This window comes from Harpia harpyja, chromosome 21 (assembly GCF_026419915.1).
Source record: "Harpia harpyja isolate bHarHar1 chromosome 21, bHarHar1 primary haplotype, whole genome shotgun sequence".
NCBI classification, from domain to species: domain Eukaryota; kingdom Metazoa; phylum Chordata; class Aves; order Accipitriformes; family Accipitridae; genus Harpia; species Harpia harpyja.
In genome coordinates this window covers 10,295,991-10,318,410 of record NC_068960.1, presented here as the reverse complement: position 1 = coordinate 10,318,410, position 22,420 = coordinate 10,295,991, and the positions used below count along the sequence as shown (strand labels likewise).

Below are 22,420 nucleotides of genomic sequence, written 5' to 3'. Positions count from 1 at the left end.
AAGTTGCTAGGAGTCAATTATATCTTCAGCACCAACCGTTGCCTGAATATCTTTATTCACATGGTGTCAGGCAAAGAACTTCACACACCACCATATGACAAGGCTCGTGATTTTAAGTGAAATTTTATTCTTTCTGGATTTACGTAACCCAGGCCCCACAGCTGCATTCTGTAAGGTTTACTACATTGTGCAAAAGTAGATAGTCCGTAAACAAAACAAACAAAAAAACCCCCAACATCCAAAAAAGACCCACCCCTCCAAAAAAACAAGTGTCCTTAAACTGTTGGGTTTAGGCTGTAAGAATTATCAAGAGGGAAAGAGGAAATTCTCCGTGTGACTTCTGTTCCTCTGTATGTTGAATTGATGAAAGGGGAAGTAACTTTCTTGGGCGATTTTCTGATGAGTGATGACATAACATGCTTTTAATACTCATAGAAAAGAAATATGTTAGATGCTTTCACTGCCTTTCACTGATTAGGTTTCCACAAGATCTCTCTCAAAGTATGGGTCCCTTTATGAAGCAGCTACTCAGACAGAAATCCCCACTGAAGTGAAAAATGAAAAAAAACGTGAGCGTATGCCTTAGGAAGGATTTTGTGAGAACTGACAAAAGGCCTTATTGCTAGTGCCCATTTCTAAGCACTGTCAGTGAAATGCAACACATTTTGGAGAGAAAAATTAGGGAAGGGCAAAAGAGTCAGACTGCATTGATATTGGAACGTGGGGATTTGCATTAAGAAATCACAATACTTCATTTTGCATCCGATTTAAACACTCTTGGTGTCCAACAGGAAGAGACCTTACAATTTTGACATACTATCCTTGCTTGTAAGGGAGAGTATGTAGTTCTCTGTATATCTCTTGAGTTTTGGGAAAAGCTAGCTTGTTATTCCCTATTGTTCACTTCCCTGGTGAGGAATGCCGCACGGATGATAAAAAATAGACTAATGCAAGACCATAAAGGAAGAGGTAGGTGATGGCACTTTGAATCAAGTAGGCTAAATTGTAGGAGAATAATTGCTGAAGGTCTAGTATAATTATAGACTAGTTCCAGCAGATGTATCCAGTTATCGTGGGGTGTTAAGTCCACCCTAAACATTGTGTAATGCGGAGGCCATGACCTGTGGAGGTCTCAACTGCTCTTAGTTCCCTGTGGAACAAGTTAAACCGCAAGGCCAAATGGGATCGGTCACTTATAGACATGGCCATAAACAATCACAGGATTTGTTGACTAGGCTGTAGTCAGTTGGGTGTTAATGGATTCTTTATAATAATGCTGTATTATCTTGCAGTCATTCAAACTCTGAACAAGTGCCATCTTGTTTCTTCATGGGTGAAATTCTTGAAGGTTGTGCTTTTCCATTGCACCCTCTCTCAGAGCTGCATGGTGGGCTCTCGGCAGCCAGGCAGGCGTCTGAAGTGCTTGCTTCCCTTTCTGTCAAAGTATTCTGTTACCAGAACTGACGGCAATGTGCTTCCTCTCCACACCATGCACTCCAACAAAAAGTAAAAAGACTTTTTCAGTGCTACAACTTTAATGACAGTGACTTATAGGTACTGTTAAATTTTTTTTAATATGGAATATTACAGCTGTAAACCCTGGAAAATGTTATCTCATCAGATATATATATATAAGTCCATTTCATTTTCATAGTGAAGATGCTATAAATTAATATTCTTTATAATCTTTAGGAAGGCATTACCTTTCTGCATATCCTATAGAGAGCTGATTGTTTTTCTAGGAAATAGTAAATAGGGTGTTTGAGGGGTTTTTCCTTCTTTCAGACCTCATGCTATGATTTGTCACATAACAGGCTAGGGGCAGTTTACACTTCTCTCACTGGTTAGTCATATTGCAGTGGTTTTTGCTAGGTTTCCCTGCATAAGTACATATGAATTTTGTGGATTAATAGTTTTTATCCAGAGCTGCTTCACATTAAGCTTTCACTTCCCATCTGTCATTCCATCTGTAACACTGAAACCTTTACTACTTCTCTTCTGATAATAAAAGCTAATCCAGCCTTACAAGTCAGAAAAACACATTCAGTGTGTGGGGTTAATACTATATGATGAAGCTTAAATCTGTCTGGGGAGCAGTCTGGTATGTTCACAGGCTCCATTACAATTGCTAGGAGCCCTTCATCCTTCAGAAGAGACGTCCAGAAGCAGATGTCAAGGATCTTACTATATAATGGCAGGGGAAAAAAAATATTAGAACCATTCATTTTGGGACGGAAACAATTAAAAATGTGTAAAATAAAACATATGCAAGCCAGGAAAATTCAGATAGCCCTATTATTCTCCCTCTTGCCTTAATGTTTAGTTTGTGGAGTCTGTAGGTCCAGCACCTAGCACAAAGGAGGTCCTAATCCATGTGCTTCTAGTTGTTACTACAGTAGAAATCACTGGCAAACAGAGTCTAGGTATAAAGGCACCTCCAGCAAAAATACCGTGTTTCCCTTTGGTTGTGAGGCAGTATGCTATTTATTGGCCTAAGTGAAATGATGTGGTGCATTATCCAACCTTGACTCCATTCAGCTCCGTTAAACATCTCAGCAGGAAAACAAGGGATGAAATGACTAAAGACAAACCTCTACAAGCGACTCTGAGGTGGGAGGTTGTGTGATTGCCTCTCCTTTTGCTCTGGGGTTGTGAATAAAAAAGGGACACATGCCTTCAGGGTTCTCAAGAAATCATCTCTCACAGTCATTGCATTCTTAAAGAAATCAAAGAAACCAGCACCTTCCTTCCTTTTCCTTTTAACTTCTTTAATTTTAGTGGCATTTTTTCATGATTTAAAGTCTTTTCTTCCGAGAGCCTCTTTCAAAACTCTGTGACAAAGCTACTGATGTCTTTAACCTCTTACTTTACATGGATATCTATTTGCATTATTTATTGTCTCTGAGAAACAGCATCAGGTAGTCAACCTTATGTTCAGAGACTGAAATTTCACTCCCAACAAGGTGAACTATGGTAGAGCATCTATTGATGCTGAATGTTTAATGTGCATTGCAGGAGTCCTTGGATAATGTGCCAGGTGAAGTGTTGCACCACTTAAATTAAGAAGTTTAATGAGATCATTTAACAGTGAATGTCATGTCAGTGCTTACCTGGCCACAAAGCTTGTATAAAGAATAAACATAATGAAACATTTGAACTATTTATAATTTACAGTAAATCACTGAGCCTCAATCACCCAAGGGATCACCAAATCCTATTGCCAGCTAATGCTTGGTCTTAATAAAGGTCAAGCAAAATTATTAGCAGAAGCTTGGGGAGTGCTTCAGAATAGTAAGAAAATAGAGTGGCTTATTGATGGAGCCAGGAATGCAGATACAACTGCATTTTCAATTATGAGCAATCAGGTATAACAAAGGAGTTCAAAAGAAACCCAGTGAAACTACTTGTGTTTTGCTGTTTGGCACTGTTTTAGGGTAAAGGTTGCATAGGTGTATTTTCCATAAAAGCCTGTGTTGTGAAGACTCGGTCAAATGAGACCCATTCAATAGAGGTTTTGGTCTGCAACTTGAATGAAATGTGTATCATAATACAAATAGCACCTGGGGAAGGGTGGCTACAGACTCCAGGAAGTAAATGGGATGATATGACTGGGACTGGTCCTTTAAACAGGTGACAATTTGGTGTAATTTATGGAGATCATCTTTGTCAGTCAGAACCACACTCAGAAATTAAGAAAAATGAGCTAGCAAAGAACTATTGACTGACCTGCTCTTGTGTCATTGTGTTGTCCTCTGATGGTCAAGGTTAACGTTGTTAATGCTAAATAGCAATATTCATCTACTGATTTAAATGCTCCTTTAGAAACTTGAGGGATGCCCTTTGAAGTAGGTAAACCTTTTTCTCAGGTCAATGTTTCCAGCCCAATCAGCCAGCAGCAGACAGGCAGTCTGACTCTCAGTCCTGCATTTCCTCCAGCAGACCCGCATTCCTGACTCTTTAGGACAGTTGTTAGCAAAGATAACCACCCAAAATCAACAGTTTTATTTGAACTCCTGCCAAATCCGAATGTGGTAGACAGCCTAGTAGTGATAAAGCTGTCCTTTTGCTCATCTGTCATCTTCACAGCTTTCATCTCTAATAACTACATGGCTAGGTCCTGCACTGGGGCTATACCAGGGATGCTGCCTTTTGATAGCAAGAAAGGAAACTGAAGACAAAATGGCTGTGAGAAAAATTAATTATTTGAAATTCTTCTCTTCTACGAGCAGCCAGATGAAGTATTGGTTAATACAAAACCAAAGTGATGACTTCTGAATGAGGTCCCTGGGCAGCAAAGTGGTGAAAGAAAAGGCAGCAAAGAAAAGGTGGGAGTGGAGGGAATAGGTCTTCATGTTTTCATTCTGGTGGCAGCTGGAAATAATTATAACCAACAGGTTTTAGAAAGAAGTTTAACCTTCAGGAAAAATGCATCAGCACTTTTTCAAGTTATTTTTCAGGTGCCAGAACTACCTGAGAGAACAGCAATTTCCTTGTTTGAACCACTGGCCCAGATTCATCCCCTGCAAAACATGGGTGACTACCACTCTATATAAACTACGTCAGGGATGATTTTTGCTCTGTCAAATTTACTGTGACCTGCCCAGATTTCACCTGGGCAGTTGACCAAATGACAGAACCTTTGAAGCAGGTGACTGGGAGAAAAAGGTGAGAGAATACAGTTTGCACGGAGTGAGTAAACCAGACTCAAGCTGTTCACCTGCTTTTGCAAAACTCAGATTTTGCAATGTGCAGGCTTGAAATGCAGTATTGGAAATGCACATACAGCACTCTAGCTTTGCAAGAAATGTCTGAGACCCAGTTGTGCCCTCTTGATGGTTAGAAATCCCAAAGCCAGAAGGGCTGATGGAAGCTGTGTAATGGCAAATAGGGTAGCCAAAAACATTGGCTCAAAAGGCAGTTCCACACTCTCTTTCTCTGTATCTCTCTCTCCAATCTCTCTCTCTGTATTTCTCTCTCTCTTTATCTCTCTCTCTCTCTGTCTTGACTTCTCATTGGTTTGGCTTGACTTAATTTAACAATTCTATGTCTCACTGAGATTCAGACTTCAGAGCTGTCTCTTACAGATATTTCCTTCCTGGCAGTACATAAGCTGGTGCTGGGCATGAAAGCCTGTATAAAGGATACTGACTTTCCAGGGCTGAATCTGACCTTACACCCCATACAAAGCCACCTGTTGCAATCTTGCTCTGAAGTGCAGGCCTTGCCACTAGAATAATGTACCAGGCACTAGGCAAATAATACAGCATTCTTTAAAGTGCCCTTTTGAATGTTATCCTGAACTGAAGCACTGCACTGGGAGTACAGTGCAGGTAGCTTCTGCAGTACAACATCTGTTAAAATGCCAGCGCCCGAGGTTTTTATCTCAGTGTTGTCACTGACATTGTATGCAGTTTTGTTTGCTCAGAATATCTTTAGCTGGCAAGCCAGATGTCAATCCACTTTTAATGCTTCACAGGGAATCTTTTTTCCTGTCCAAAAAGGAACTTTATCAGTGTTTTTCTTGAATCTGCATTCTCTGAGAATTTCATATGTGCTTCTTTCTTAAATCCCTCAAATAACCTTTTCTCCTCCTCTTTCCTGACTTTGCCAGCACATTTGCTTCAGATTTATATCTATTTTGAAGGTTATCTTTTTGGTTTGCTATCCCACTTCTCTGTTTTACTGTTAAATTATCAGTGGTTGGCAAAGCAGTGGTTTTGCACATGGTCACAAATGGGTGGGGTGAAATGTTGAAATTATTGTGGCTTAAAAATTGTATTTCCAACTGAGGTTAACAGTATTTTCTTCAACCTGGCAAATGTTAGTGATGGGAGACCCACCCTTTCTCTGTGAAGCCACAGCAGCTGAGGTTACTCTTTCTCCACCTCGCCTCCTGGGTTTAAGGCTATAAAGCAGCTTTTGCTTATGGAGAATTGTGACATCTGCAGCTCTTAGTAACTTTTTTTGATATTTAGTACTTCTGAAATGTTCTCCATAGCAGCCTCAGTCTGGCAACAGAAATAAACGCACCCCAAATTGGAGACTGGTTTGGCTATCCAGGCATCTCTGCAGTGCATGCAGATTAAAGATGCATCAATAAAGCACATTTTTAGAATAGCGGTATTACTCAAAGTACCCTTGTACTTGGCAGCATGTTATCTTGTTGATTACGGTGCTAAACATTCAGCCCTTCATCTTTTCCTATGTGAACTGAAGCATCTGGGCCAGCGTCTGAGACCACTCAGAGGACTGCCTGGCAGATGAAAGCCCCAGATGGCAAGCTTTACAGTTTGATGGGCATTGCAGCATCTGAGCACTTGCTGGGCTGCCTGGCTGGTATCTTCTTCTCTTCTGTCTTGGCTCTGGGGCTGCTCACAGGGAGGTTCTCCAGCGAAGAGCCAAAGGGTTTTCATCTGCTTGCCATTTGCTTTCTGGATGCAATTTATTTTTTACTTATTTATGACTGAGAAAACAGTCTATCTCCTAAAAGAGAGTTAAATATGAGTCTTCATGGGATACCATTCAGCCAGATATATAAACAATATAACAGTACAAATGTTGTGATAATGTGCACCATTGGTTCCTAGGCAGCACAGTTATGTCTTTTGTCTTCAGGATGCTAGAATAATATTTAGAGTAGTATTTTTGTAAGGGTAACTGATGTGTTGGGGCTGAGGAAGGCATTGAGCAGTATGAGGGATCTTGCCAGCTCAGCTATTTCACCTTCACAGCTCCAGAGCTATTTATGAAACCTGTTTTTTACTTACACTTTGTCTTTCTGGACAAATAGTCTGGGATAACCAAGTGAAAAAAAGGGTCCTTTGTGCAGAATGGCTCTTGTACTTTAAATCCATGCTTAGGCAACATTCCCCAGTAGCTGTCCCATACTGGCAAGCCCTTCCCATGGTACTCAGCTGCTCATTGCATTCCTGGACAAGAAGCTCCAGTGGGGTTTGAGAGTGTAGTGGGATGTTGGTTGTTAGGGAAATCCCAGGTGTGACTTGCTCTCCTGCGCGCTCTCCTGCAGCTTTGCTGTAAGTGGCTTTTACTCTGTGGATTTAATTGTGAGGTGGGCAACAGAAGCTGCAGAGAAACAGGTCCTTGTGGTGTTTACCTGGGTTCTATGAGCAGAAACTCTTTAATCTCTGTTCAGCTGGGTTTTGGGGTAGTTTGGTTTTTTTTTTAGAAAGTTCAGTAAAATCACTATCAAATTCCAAAAGCTAAAACTGCTTGAAAGAGGGAAACATTCCTATTATAGCATTGCATTTTAAACACGCTCTCCCTTCGTGGCCTTGCTGAATTCTCTCAGGAAATTAAAAATCTGTTGCAATTGCCATTAAGACACTTTTTTGTTTAGATTTCAGGATGCCACTTACAATAAAACAGCTGCAAAATAATATCTGGTGGCAGTTCAAAGTGAAGATGAAACTAGAACATGTGCTATTATACCTTTCCCAAGTCACTCTTAAATAGTTGTGAACCAAAAGGCCATTAAAGGGTGAGCAAAAATGTTGTTCTGATTCAGTCTTTTAGTGGTGATATTGAAATAGAAAGGAGAGGAATAGGTGAACTCTTTTTCTCCAAAATAGGGCTAAAAATGTAAGAGTTGAGTGGTATTTGATGTTAAAGATTTTTCAACCAATTTATATGTAAATTCTAGTCTTGTCTTGATATTAATTCATGTACTTTGACTTTTATTCAGGATTACTGCATGTGAGTGAGTTGAAGGGCTGATTTGAATGAAATACTTTGCAATAGAGTTAAAGCTGCTTTGGAACAACAGATATTTTTTAAAAAGCACTTCTGTATAAATAAAACGCAGTAGTAATCCACTGTTGTTACAGAGCAAGGGTGGCAGGAGTGTACAGTCCCAACTGCCTCTTCCCTTTACTCTGATCCTGTGGAAACTCCTTTTTCCGTAGGATCGCAAGGCAAGCTAAGAGCCAGCTGGCTACCAGCTGCCTCACTCCCTCAGATTTATGGAGAGCGCTGATGGGAAGTGCTGTATTAACTTGTACAGAGGCATCCAGCGTTGCTCTGTCTGCCTGCTGCTGTCACTCAGTGAAGTCCCCAAGACCACGCCATGTGCTGATGCTCCAGTCCACAGGCTCTGGGAGCTACGGGATGGAGGAGGGTGGTTGCAGGACAGGGGTGGGAAGCATGAGGCTGAGGTCTTCCAGTGCAGTCCCTTATATGGGAATTGCTTAAGAGGCTCCTTCGCCTTCATTCTCTTCTGCAGGGAACAAGCCCCACTTCATCAGTCTATAAATGCTGCAGAGGAAGCCCAGCTCAGCTCTCACACCTCTGTAGACCAAAAGCAATACCTGTGTGCATGTTCAGTGCTGCAGAGCTTGGGTGGATCAGAAGAGAGTAGGACACCTCTGTGCATGCTTTGTCCCTGGTGCCAACTAGTCAAAACTTCAGATCTTGAGATATTGTGAAAGCTTTGACCTGGTGGTGCAGAAATTCAGGACCTGCATTTTGCTATGCAATCCCAAGTAGAATTAGTGGTTAGTTGGCTTTTACAGTCACACCTTATTACAGTTGAATACTTCATTTCTGCTTGTCCTGCACAGCACTATTAGTTCCAATGCATTTATATGATAATTCTGAATCTCTCTCTATATAAATAGTGGTGCTGAATACCATTAACTATGTTTGTGACTGCGCTTCTGTAGTTCCAGACTGATTGGAGGGAATGAGGCCCTAAATGGTTTGTTGTAGCACACATTCTATTCTGCCACACGCTGTTTAATTATATCCATCATTCACCATTACTTGATGAACCAGGTGTAGGCACAAGCATCCCTAACCTTTCTTTCATCAGGATAACTGCACTCTTTGCCACATTAGGAACTGGTCTGGGGCCAAGTCTTCCAAATACAGAGTCAATCTTTGTTTAAAAGTTTGCTGCTCTGAAGTAGTTTCTAGCAAGTAATCTTGCAACGGTGCATTCTGGGACAGCTGAAGACTAAAAGGTCTATAAATCCAAATTGGTTATTTGTGTCACATTATGGCTTTAAATAATTGGGGCAGCCTTGGAGGATGTTTTAGCATTGACTCACATCATTGTATTCTGAAGATGGGCCATGCCAGTGAGGTGCAAGGTAGCTTCCAGATGGTTTCTCTGGCAAAGGCTTGCAGGAACCATGGCTATGCGTGCTCTGTGAGGGTCGATGTCATTGCTAAACCTTCGTATAGGTTGTATTGTGTAGGCACCGAAACTGTTCCTGCAGGGGTCAAGTCACGTTGCTGGTAACAGCTACAGAACTGTACCTGAAGGCTGAAACACCCTGATCTTTCTTCTGTATGTGAAACTGGTACATGTGGTGTGTCAAGAGCCTGTATGTCAAGAGATACAAGTGCTGGGTATCATCACGAAGTGCCTGGAGGACCTCCAGGTTTGTGAACCATTGCAACCCAGGAGGGGAGAGGCAGCCAGGATGTCGCTCCAGGTCATCTCCTGTCCGCTAGGAAGTAAGGCTTGGCAGGGTCAGGAGATCAGCTGGTGACAGACTGCCTAACTTAAATTCACATGCCTTTTTAATAGTCTTTTCTTGAATTGAAATGAACCACTGGTTCTCTTCTGATCTCGTGATTAAATAAGGCTGTGTTGGTTGCAGCTCTGTTGAGCACAGCAGTGAGTGGGAACACCAGCCTCCCACTCTCCCAATTGTCTTCTCATCAGCCCCAGTTACATCAGTTAATGGATCTATACGTTCCCTTTGCAGTCTTCTCGCTCAGACCTCTCTGCCACATGTTTGTGCCCCTCATTCCAGCACTGCGTTCTCCACTGACTTGCTCCGAAAGAGTCCCAATGAAGAGCAGGGCAGGTCATCAGCTGGCACAAATTGTCAAAATAAGATTATTGCTCAACCCAAATAAAGGTAACAAAATGTGACCTTCTGTTGTTAAAACCAATTAAGTTTCCTTCCATCAACTCTCAGCTCATTATCCCTTTCACCCCCCAGGCCCTGTTCTTCCATCTTTTCAGGCTTGGTGCAGAATTAATGTTAAATCCCATTAGCCTGACCCCATTTTCCCTATTTTGCCTTCTGGTCCTTTGAATTGATGCACTCCGACAGGTTGATTCAGCAGCTCAGGGATCAAAGGGAGTGGCAGGCCCATGAGGAGCTTCAGGAAGGGCCTGGTTTACTCTAATTCACTTTACTTTTAAATGAGGTTTGTGAAAGGGCCTCAGCAGCGGCGTCTCACTGGGAGGACGAAGAGCTCTTGGCTGCATCCCTGGTGCAGAGAGCACCGCATGGCCCCTCTGCTAGTGGGGTCCCACTGCTCATTTCTTGGGATAACTCTAGTTAGGAGATTGAAGGCCATCATTAGATGAGTGTATATTCCCTCTTGCCTTTTCCTTGGAAAGTGTGGGATGGAAAAAAAAAAAAAGTTTTTTTACCAAGATACATCTTTGCCACTGCATCAGAAGGACCATCTGCTCTCAGAGCAATGTGAGACTATGTTGACCGCTTTTTGTCTAGGTTTACGCTGCAAATTAAACAGGGAGATGGCAAGACCCAATACCAATATAGAGTGACTAAGCTATACATTGCAGCCTCTCAGAAGGGGCTTTCCTGCTCCCTTTTCCAGCAGTGGGACAGTGGTCTCAGGTTTCCTGCTGCTTGCAAGCTTAGCATGAGCACTTTCCATTTCTTTATTGACATGAAGCGTTGGGTAGCCACTGTGTTCTGTGGCAGCAGGGAATGCACCTGGTGCGCTTTGCAGAAGACGCTGGACCTTTGCATTTGGGAGCACGGCTGCCATGCTTTCCCCTGCGTGGAGCTGGGAGGTGGCCCTGCAAAGAGGGGCTGTGGTGGGGTGGCTTCAGCGGTGAGCCAAGTGTGCGGGGAGGAACGTTTTCACTCAAGTCCTGCAGTGTACTGCTCTTTGGTGTTTTGCCAGGCATGTGCTGATTTTGAAAGTGATGTGGGGAAGATATGATTGAATGGCGCTCATTTCCTGATATGACAAATGGGTGAGGGTGGAGCAATGGGGTGAATCCTGGCCCATGGGGAGTACACAATCAGAGCAAGAGCAAGTTACATTTCAGAAATTGAGAAATGACCAAAATTTAACATTTAAGCTGGAAAAGTGGCACCTTAACAACTGTATCCAGAAAAGCAAAGATTTCTCATGAGTCTTAGGTTGCAAGACTGTTGCAGCTGATTGAGGAACACACAGCCCACAATGATGGACTTTAAATCTGAGGTGGATCTGCTGGGTAGATCCATCCCTGGCACGCAGCCTGGCCTAGCCTGATACCTGTACACGTTACCCTTCTGCATGTGAAAACGAGGATCCTAGCCCCAAGGTGAGATGTCTCAGGAGGGGAGTGCTGTGCACACAGCTGCATTTCTTCACAGGTGCTGGAGGGTCTCCACTGGCAGGACAGCAGGTCACCCCCAGACTGACAGACTCCACGATTTGCAGGCAAAGCTCTGCAATGATGAGCAGCGTGGAGAAGGCAGCGGTGTTAATACTGTTTGTTACTGAGTTTACTTCACATAAAACATTCTCAAGGTCTCTTTCTTCCCACTTTCTTGGAAGAAAGTGAGCATTTTTTATTATAATTACTCAACCTAATGAGCAAGTCATTTTTCTTACTGACTCGTACAAATAAAATTTCAGATGGATGCGGGAATGTATAAATTAGATGAAGTGAACGGTTGCTTTAAATCTATGGCCATATTTAATTTTAATTTCTTCTCTTTTACACAAAACTCTTGATAATTTAATTTTAGAGATGCTGAAAAAATGCTGAATATAAAATATGCCATGTAAAATATACATGGTATAAACAAACAAAGATCCCATTCAGCCCAATATCTAGGTTTTTTTCTTTTAACCAAAGTCTCACTAATTTGAGTGACGGACTTGATCATTTCTGCAGCTCACTCCACTTGCTTATTTAATCAGTGATTATTGTTTTTGTCAAAATGGGATGTATCGTGTAGGCAGATGAGGTTCTACATGAATATGCAATGGCAGACAAACACTGAAAAAATGGAAAGCAGGGAGCATCATTCTGTACTAAATAAAATCCCAGTGCTTTGATAAACCTAAAAATCTATCATGTTTAGTTTTAATAATTAAATAACCTTGGGTATTAGCAGCTGGTTAGGCAAGTATTTCACTACTGTTTGGGTTTTTTTAGATGCTTTTCAGCAAATACATTAAGTGGGCTCAGGTTTTTTTTGAGATAGGATAGCCATGTCTGTCTTAACTCTTTGTAGTGCTGCATCCTTACAAATGATACCCTAGCATCGACAGGAGAATGGCTCATGTTTTGGTCCATCAAGAGTTCATGTGTTAGCTTGTTAAATGTGGTAGTTTTGTATATCGATTTCTGTATTGATGCAGTTGATTAGTAATGGAATAGCTTGTTATTGTAATAATAGGTAAAGGCAACTTGTGAAAAGTAAGTTATTTGGCAAATACATTTCAGCAGCTGTTAGAAGTCATGTGGTAACTGACAGCAATTACATTTTCTGCTGGTCTGACACATTAATGAATGGGCCTTATGGAAAAAAAGGTTGCTCAGGAACTCTTCTTGTGGAGAATTACCTACTATGAAATGCGTAAGCAAGGAAAAACAGAGCAGATCTCGGAGTGATAGGAAGACAGTGCTAATTTTTGTCTATTAACATGCTAACAACGTATCTTCACAGCTTGATCAGTCTAGCCTCTAAACTGGGAAACACCACAAAACTTTTGTTACGATTTCCCATAGCCCATTCCAAGAACGCAGAGCCAGGTTTATGGTCTGGCTTACGCTAGCATAAGCTGAGTGCGCTGCACTGATTTTGGAGCATTACAGATATGAAGACAGAATGAAATGCGGTCTTTTGCATAGGGCTTTATCAGCTGGAAAGAAAATAGAAAAAAATTTTTTTTCATTGATTAAAGGAATTGAAAAAGGGAACTTGCGTCACTGTTGAGAGTACTAAGAATATTAGTATTTTAAGGAACAAAATAATGGTTAATTTATATACTGCTTTCTTCCAACATGTACCTGGTAGAATAATGGGCAGAAAGTGCATTTAACAATGTTTCTGTCATTCCACAAGTTATTTTTTCTGGTGGGAGAAAACCCTTATTGTCATAAAAGTTGTTAAATAGGAATACGCTGAAAGGAGAGAAAATAACACACAAGATGTTGGGGTTTTTTTCCTTGTGGGGTTAAAATTAAGTAAATAACATCATTAAATTTAGACATTCTGGGCATGAATCCTCTTTAAACATGCATCTTAATGTAAATAGCAGCGTGGCTTAAAGCTGTGTAGCTAACCTGTTCAGGTACACTGCTGCTTCCTGGTCATTGTCTATCAAAATGATCATTTACGTCAACACTCAACTTCCTTGTAGATGGAAATGTAAAATATGAAAGACCTTCAACAGTATAATATTAAAATAGCCTTTCTGCACTGAATTTTCAGCAGATAGTGTGTGTTCATTAGCTTAGCATGTGTTCATTAGCTTCGCACTCTGCATTCAATCACTTCATACAGTCTTAATAGAAAAAGGTTAAAAACATTCAGACTTGGACTCATTGATGTCAGCCACCTAACTGGTGCAGTTTTATCATGAAAATCACAATTCTTTCCATTTATTCTAACCACAGCTACCTTGGAAAATTGCTGACTAAAGTGTTAATGGCAGCTATTAGTGGAAGGTCAGCTAAAGTGGGTAGGAACATTGGCCTCGTTGTACTTTGTCTGAACCCATCTGGCTGCGTGTGACAAGTTATCCATGAAGTTCTTCACAATGTGTGCAAGCTCACCTGCCCCTGCTTGCACTGATGCTTCTCCTCCCTTTGTATCATTAATTTGGGAAGAATTAATTTTGGACCAGAGCAATGACTGTTGTTGGCTTGTCTTCTGAAAGTCTGCCATGTGGCGTGGAGAGTAAATATGGACAAGAACAAGTAATTGATTGTGCTGCTCAGGGGAGAGCAGAATTGAGCTGAGCTGCAGCATTACTGCCAAGGATCCTGGCCCGGCTCTGGAGCGGCAGCTGTGCCCCTCCATGGGCCCCCCCTTGGGCCAGAGTCAGCACCTTCCACTCTACCAGTGGAGGATGCTGCATCCTATCTGCAAAGGCAAAAGAGACCCAAAACACATATATGGCTTATCCCTTACATGCCTGTTAACCACAGCAGGGGTGATAATATTTAACCGTTGAGTCTACCAGAGAACAAAAATTAAAACAGAAGGTTGTATGTTAGGCAATTTTTTTCAATTGGCACATTTGTGTTGGTGGGATCAAAAGCCAAAAAAGGCTGGAAACAAACTATAAATGTGTCAGAGCCAAGATAAACAGACTAAAATATGGCTAGACAAATTGCTTGTACTCCAGGCAGAGAGAGACTGAAGTGGGGAGCAGGCAAACATGGCAGCTCTCTCAAATAGCTTTCACAACTTAATTCTCTTTTTTTTTATGCCTATGAACAGAAACTTCTGCTTGTGAACATGAAATGCACCAATGCCAGAATGAAATCTGCTTACTCAAGATTGGCACCTTAGTTTAGGAGAGCCAACTCACGTTTGGAGCTGAGATAATGCTGAGTAAGCATCAAAACTTAGGGTTACTTATCCAAAAATGCTAAGCATTTTGGATCAGGCTATAATTTGAAGTGTCTAAACCCCATATTGCTGTATTTTCTCTTCACCAGTCTGCATTATTGTAATTTCCAAATATGAATAATGGGAATGCCAGCAAGGCTTGATAAACAGTTTTTGCCAGCACTGATAAAAATGAGCTTTCTTCCATACCTGCAGTTCAACTAAACTGACATATCTTGTGAATGCAGTGGGAAAGGAATTTTGCTTTACTACAATATATACCTTTAACAAATTTTCTAGCTCTTATCTAAGTTAGACACACGTCTCTGCCTTTACTTAAAAATATTTGTTGGAAATACGCAATTATAGGCATTTTTAGCAAAGGCTATCTGTCAGGCACTCAAGCTCTGGGCTAGCAAGATGAAAAAAAAAGATACTAGTAGTGATGTGCTGAGCATTCATAAACTTAAGTAGAGAAATAAATAGAAAATTGTTTCACAAATCAGGGTGAAACAATTCCTTCCTTTCTATCAGAATGCCTCAGAGTTGAATGCATCAACACCAGGTTATGTAGGGAATAATTCATCCTGCGTGTAACTGATTTTCTTTGATTATTTTCATGTGTACCAGGTTCTGTGCAGTTGCATATTCGGAAGGAGCTTCGGAAGCTTTTGTTACTCAAGTGTTTCTTCAGTGCATTCATTGTTGATAGCATACATATAATCTAGACTTAGCGATTGCATAAAATTAAGAGTAATAAAAGGAAAACTACTTCAAATAATGCATTTCATGATTTTATGGTAAAATACATAGGTTGCTTTAAAATTGGGAAAAAAAGAGCTGCATATGACACGGTATTACGGGATAGCGTTCTTATTTCTTCACGTTTTATCGCAGCAGTAGAGATGCTCAGAAAATGCCATTGTCACAGACAAATGAGTTCCTAAAATCAGTTCAGAGGTACTCCTGGGACTGAAGGGATTTTTTTTAAATGTTTTGTAAGCATCAATGAGTTAAATCTCAAACCATCGGTGAGTTGTGTGATATGTCTGTGGTAGAGATGGGCAAACTGGGGTACAACTGGATTGACCTCCCTGGAAAAGTCTCCTTAGTAAGTGTACCTGTGCACTTAAGAGGTCTAAGATTAGTTAAAGGACAGCTCTCAGCTCTTAATTTTGTGTGTAATCATTATGCATGCTGCTTCCTAACATATGGACATGTAGACCCTTAGCCATAAAGTAATTTATGAGAATATAGTGTGAAAGTCATATCGTTTCAGAAGAGCTACAAGTGTTCTACAGTTAAGCAGATGCTGTTAAGTGCTTTACCAGATCAGAGACACAGTGATTGCGCGATAGTATGGTGTGTTTGATAAGATTCTGGATAATTTAAATGGTTGTGTCGAAATTGCACTATAAAATAATTGGAAATTGAGTAGATTACTTTATGCCTAGCAAATAGCTAAAGAAAGTAAAAAGCAACAAGTCAAAAAGTTTTAATGAGTGCATATGGTGAGTATTTTATTATCATAAAAGCTGTAGGGTTTATTAGCTGATACAGGGCTGGAGTTTTTCATTAGCCAAAGGCATTTCAGGGTTTCATGGGATATGGCTGGAAAACATTCCAAACAAATGAATATTCTATTTTAAAAGAATAATGAGACATTGAGGGTTTTTATAAACTCTGAAGTTTGCTAAACCAATATCTCTAATTAGATGAAGAAACTCTCTGTAGAGGCTTTGCATCAACGGCTGTGCACATAGCAAATGTTTTAAGCATTTACATATCAAATACTCCTGGCAGTGTTTTGGCTGCAGTCCAGAGCTGTAGATAGTTTTAATCACATTTGTTCATTAATCCTTGGTGGAATTCTCTTATATGGTCTCTTTAGGATTTTCATTTAAGCGTGTGCTGCTGCCTGTCAGTAGTGGGCTTATTTATTTATTTTATGAATGCCATCTGAAGCCTTGAATTTATAGAAAATAGGTTGTGGAGTGGCTCAGGAAGCAAATGATGGAGTATATTCTTTTTCTCTCAGTAGATCTCCTTTGTACCCAAGCATTTATGTGCTCTCACTAGAAAGAGGTTTATTCAGCAGTGTGACATTTAAAGAAGACTTTCACTCTTTTGTGACTATGTTAGTTCTTTTCTTTTCCACAGGAAACAGACAATGGTTGAATGGGAAGCAGTAATTGAAAGTACAGCAAAGATTATTGTATTGCTAATAAAATGTCTTGAGAGTCATACAACACTGGCAGAGCTGCACTGAGAGTAGCTGCATCCCGTGTGATGACTGATCAGTGCCTGGAGCATCAAAATGCAGAAAGCTAATGCTTTGAAATACACGGGTGTGACTTCCCAGCCCAGACGACAGCGCTGTTGCTGGAGCAGAACTCTAATCTCTCAAGTACTCGAGCGAGCCGAGCTGCTAAGGCAATAGTTTTCTTCCATTATCTTGTTCCTCTGTTAAACCTGACTTGAAAGACAAAACAAACCATTTAAGACAACACTGTTGTAAAAGCAGAGGTATTAACAGTCACCTAGAGCCTTCCACATGCAGTCGGCCTCTGAAATCGTATCTGTCGTTCTCATTTTTGTGGTATGTTTTATGAATGACTGCTGTTATGGGAATTGGCTTCTCTGAAAAATGCCTGCCATGCTAATATTTGTTCTGTGATAGATAGTGAGGGCTAAATATAGCCTTCCCCTTTCTTTACATTTTTAGGTGGCAGTCTTTTTTTCTTGCTACAGCCAGGGTCAGGCTCCTCTGAGCCTCCCCTTGCACTAAACTGCCTTTGGGGAGAGAGGCAGAGTTGGGAGCATAAGTGAGAGTGTCAGGCTGCATATCCAGGGTCCAAAAGCTGAACCCTGCAGTGAGAGGTTTTTCTGTATTGTTGTGCTGCATTTGTGTGGTTGATCATCTTGCTATAAGCATTTCCTTCAGGAAGAGGTCTGGTAGGTTTTTGCTTTCTTCTGCTGAATCATTCCACTGTTGTATCCTTTTGTTAGGTTACCCATGCACACACACCCACACGTGTGCTAGCTGGCATGGTGGAAGGGCCAGTATGGATCAGGGTCCCTTACTGGAGTAGGAAGATCCCACCCAGCTTTACTGCCAAGTGCTGCCATGTCCCCAGCAGATGCAGGAGCGAAGCTTTCAGAGTGCACTGGACGCTATACAGGTGTACGTGGGAATTTGCAATAACTCTTCCCTGTCTCCTGGACTGCTCTCCTTCCTCCCCACCTCCTCTGCGCCTCGCAGTGATGCAAGGCTGCTGGCAGCTGCAGAAGCTGGTGAGCCAGTCTGAACACATGCACTCCTTGCATAAGTGGGAGAGGGCAGCAGGGTGGGATAGCCTCAGGCCAGGAACAGTTGGAGAAGGAACTCTCCTGCCACAGTGGTCTTGGCAGCGATGGCATGTGCTAATACTTTACAATAATGTGTAAGATTAAATTAATCATTTATTGAAATCAATGAGCTTAATCATAATTATTAGAATTTATTGAAAAGAAGGTAGCAAAATCAAAGGCACTCAGCTCTTCCACTTCCAGGCTCTTGTGTGCACATCTGCATGTTTAACCATGGAGTAATATCATGCTTAAGTCTGAGTAGATGAGTTTGCCCCATAATTCCACTTTTCTTCTCTGAAGTCTTTTTCTTCTCTAGGGACCTTCTAGAAATAGTTTCTTGGCAAAGAGCCGCTGGGGGTGCTGTATGTCTGGGCTCTGTAGGGCTGTGCCCTCGCACAGTCACAGTGATCCTGGGAAAGGAAACTGCGGAGAGGAGTCAGGCGGGTATGGGTGGAAATACCAAAGCTTTGGGCACTGAGAGAACTTGTAACAGTTTTGACTTATCTCTTCTGACTATATATTTGCCTTCATCATCCTTGCTTCAGAGGCCCTTCATGGCCGCTTCAAACCGCATTAGCCTCCTTGCCCTACTCTCCCAAACGCTCCACTTTATGTTTGTTACTCTGGTTTTTTTGTCTGTTCAGCTGCTTTCACGATAGTTGCCTACCTCTCCAGCACCCCATACCGTGGTAGAACTACCGCTATGTTTGCTGACACCACTGTTCACCATTCACCACGGCAAGGGCTAACCCCCTCCCTGCGCTCATGTCCCTCTTTGTTGCAGTTATAGGGTCTCGTGCAGCGGCTAGCAGGCTTGCCTTTAGATAATGGTAAATTAATCGTGATTAATAATTTTACTCATTTTCAGTGTGCTGTCTCCTCACAAGTGGGTATGTTGTTCTGTACTAACCTAGACTGTTTAAATTGCACTGAAAGCAAGTGTATGGCCCAGTGTGGAGGTGTGCATCAGTGTCTGGTGAGACCTGCTGCCTGAATTCAGGAGCTGCCCTCAGACCCCAGGTGTCACAGCACAATGTCCTCACAGTCACTGCAGTGCAGCTGTTTCAGTTCAGCACTTCAATATTGTTCTTCTAGGGAATACAGCCTTTTTCTATGCAAAATGTGGTAAATATGTGAAAAAAATCCCAGAGCTGTGGCTGCAGAATCGTTGTCAGCAATGCTGTAGGTGCCGGGGTGTGCTTGTTTGCAAAGACTCCCAGCTTCGCTGATGGCTGGTCACTGCAGCTAACAACTATTATGCACTTACCTAATGGTGGCGGGATGGTTTGCTGGGGGAAAGTTGGGCAACCTGTAGAAGCTCTGATCCTGCTGTTGCCTGTTGTGTGTCAGTAGGCAGGGTAACAAAAAGTTCCTTTTGCCCCATGTATGTAGCAATACAAATTTTTTTTTACCTGTCAGATTAGAAAATGCATAAGAAAAAAACTCTTCCACACATTAAGATTGCAACAGTGACACAAGCACTAAAGGCAAAAATCACATTCAAATCTGGTGAGTGCTTGGGGAGAGAAACTGCTAAGAGGCCAAGATACTGTTGCTTCCAGCAGGCTTTGCCCTTCACTTCTGGAGAAGTGTCGAACCAGGACTGAGCGGGTCTGTTCTAAACAATTTTAAAGCCACATTTTAATTGTCTTGCTCTAGCTTTTCATATTCCAGCATTGTAATTTAAAAGTAACCACTTCTGTGATTAAAGTGGGTTACAGCTGCGTGGAAGGGGTAGCAGAATCCACTTCTCAGTGCTGATGCTTGCATCAGGAAAAAGAGAAGAAAAGAAAATAATGCCAGAAGATAATGATTTAAAATGGAATTTAGTCTGGGTTCAGCTTAACAGCTGTCCCTAGTCCATGCTTGTGCACGTAATTCAGGATAAGTTCATGACAGACTTTTAAGTTGGGGCAATGTGGGGTATTCCTGGTGAATGAAATGCTGAGAATGACCTGGCAAGAGCTGGTGCAGTAAAAGCCATCCCTTCCCAGGCACTGCTAATGAAGCACGGCTGAAGAGAATGAAGTTGCCTATAGAAGTCTAAAGCTCAGCGAGACCATAGGAGAGATTTCCATGGATTTCATTAGATTTTGTCTCAAACCTTGAGCCAGTAACAAAACGATTCTCCAGTACGAGAGCTGCTTTCCAAGCAGAAACACGGTATATAGGCATGATGTCTAAAAACATTTATTTAGCCTTACCTTTCTGATAGATCAGAAATTAAGTGACTAGGAGACAGAGAGATGATCTATACTTTGTATGCAGATACACTGCAGCCCCTAGCACTTTTCATGAAGTTTGAAACAAAATTGCACAGTCTGGTCCTTGATAAAGGAAATAGTTTATAAACCCACTCCAGGGATTTACCTGAAATGATGACATTTTTTGAAGACCTCACTGGTGAGTTCACTTGAAGCAGATGGCAAGCTGAACCTTCCTACCGGTGACCTCGGCCGCTGAAGCAGAAGAGAAACCAAAAGAGATTTTTGGCAGCGCTGCCTCTGCCACAGCATCATTGTGGGTGGGCTCTGGAGTTTGGGCTGGGTTTCAGTTAAGTTGGTGGCTTCTTGGGTTGCGGCAGTCTGTGATCCCCAGGAAGTTTTTCTTACTGTCACTGCTCCCTGTTTTAAGCAGTAGGGTCTCATCTGCCTGCAGAGCCGTAGCCTGCTCTGTGCCTGGGCAGCCCCGAGGTTCCCAGTCCAGGCTGTGGGGAGGAAGCCCCAGGGTCTACACTGGGACAGGCAGACCAACACTAGCATCTCTGAAATACCCCTCTGGAGAGGGGCACTGGGCTCTCGCCATGCAGGGGCCAGCCCATGCAATACCAAAACGGCAGAGTCCAAACCCAGAATCCAACAGAGCAGTTGTTCTTTCCTTCATCTGATTCTTACACAGAATCAAACTATCTTGTTTCCGTACCTGTGTGCTGCCAAAAGTTTCTGAACTTTTGATCTAACTTAGCCAAATTGTTGTGCAATTGTGTGAGTTTTGACTATATGAATAGTCCCATTGAAGTGACTGCTATTCCTTACATCCTTCAAGTCGCCCATGCGTTAAAGTACCTTGCTGAATCAAGGACATTTATATTAGCCTTCACTACCTTCCAAAAGTAACAATTGCTTGTTTTCCTTTTCTCAGATTCTCCAAAGACTTTCTTAATCTATTTTCACAGCTGTAAACTAAGGAGATCTCTGCTCTTTGCTTAGTTTAGTCACCAGGACTTGGAGGGTTTGCTTAAAACCAGCAAGCCCAGCACTGCCTTTTGTTCTCCGCAGTGTTCAGCCATGGTTGTGCAAGGGACACACTCATACCGCTTCCTGGGCAGACCTACCAGTGTGTTCAGACAATACAAACAGAAAGTCAGTGTTTCTCTTTCCAGTTTTCCATTTCGGTCCCTGGTGTATATGCCATATTCTGAAATTATTGCAATGCTCAGCATGTATATGTGCTTACTGAGTGCCTGGTTAGCCTGCTCATGCCCTGGGACACCTCAGTCCCAGGCCAGGGGCTCCTCATGAGTAAACATTGGTAGCAGACCTTGATTTGCTTTGGCAATATCTTCCAAGTTCCCTTCTTGCTATAGGACTCACTTTTCTCTTCCTGACACCTCTAACTCTAATCTTGACCCTGACCCCGGGCTAAGCCCCAGTCCAGGGGCTCAGCCACATCCCCAGGTTGAGCAGTGCTTGGGGTTGAGTCACCGGCAGCCCTGGAGCTGCTTTTACAGCCTCCAGAGCCCCCCCGCCTGCCCGGCCGAGTGCCCATCCTCCGAGCCCGACCCTGTGGGAGGCTTGGCTGAGTTTTGCTGTGCGGCATCTCAGCAGGCAGACATGGAGCACTGCTCCTGCTACCTCTGTCCACCCTTGCTGCATGAGGGAAGCAGCAGGACCTTATTTAGGTGACCTCAGTAAAGTTCTGGTGGAGATGGACCCTCCGTCCCAGCTTGCAGACCTGCCCTTGCTTAACACCAGATCTGCATCAATGAAGTCAAAAATGCTTTGTTTCCCCATCAGTCTTCTTCACTTGTCATCTTCTCATGGAAGTCTTCCCACATACACAAGCTTTCTCCACACTTTGAGTTCACTGGAGGATTAGTTTCCCATTTCTCTCTGCATGCTGCACACCAGAAAACTGCACATTTTCTCTTAGCCTCTCTATTCTTACATCGTCCTCACTCCCTGCTAACAGCACAGGTAACCAGCTGACTAATCCTTCTCCCTGGTGCCTTACCGTCCGAGTGAGTTTAATAACAAAAGGAAATAAAAGTGAGAGCTGTGTGGATGCATCCATCAGCTCCAGTCTCATGCACCAACTGTGGAAAGGCTTCTTCCTCAATCTGTATTCATGCTGTGTTGCACGCTGGGGAAACTGATAGGAATGTAATATGTATATTAGTGTGTTTTAATCAGTAGCATGAACTACTCTCCCTATCCCCGTGACTTTTTTATTTCCTTCTTGGGAAGGAAATACTAGAAATATGTTGCACTTGTTAC

The 22,420-nt window shown here is 42.2% G+C and overlaps 1 protein-coding gene across 2 annotated transcripts in view; it reads left to right on the top strand.

Annotated features, from left to right (window-relative positions):
- The window catches only part of XYLT1 (xylosyltransferase 1), a 205,014-nt gene that overhangs the window by 143,019 nt on the left and 39,575 nt on the right, over window positions 1–22,420 (top strand). The window lies entirely within an intron of this gene.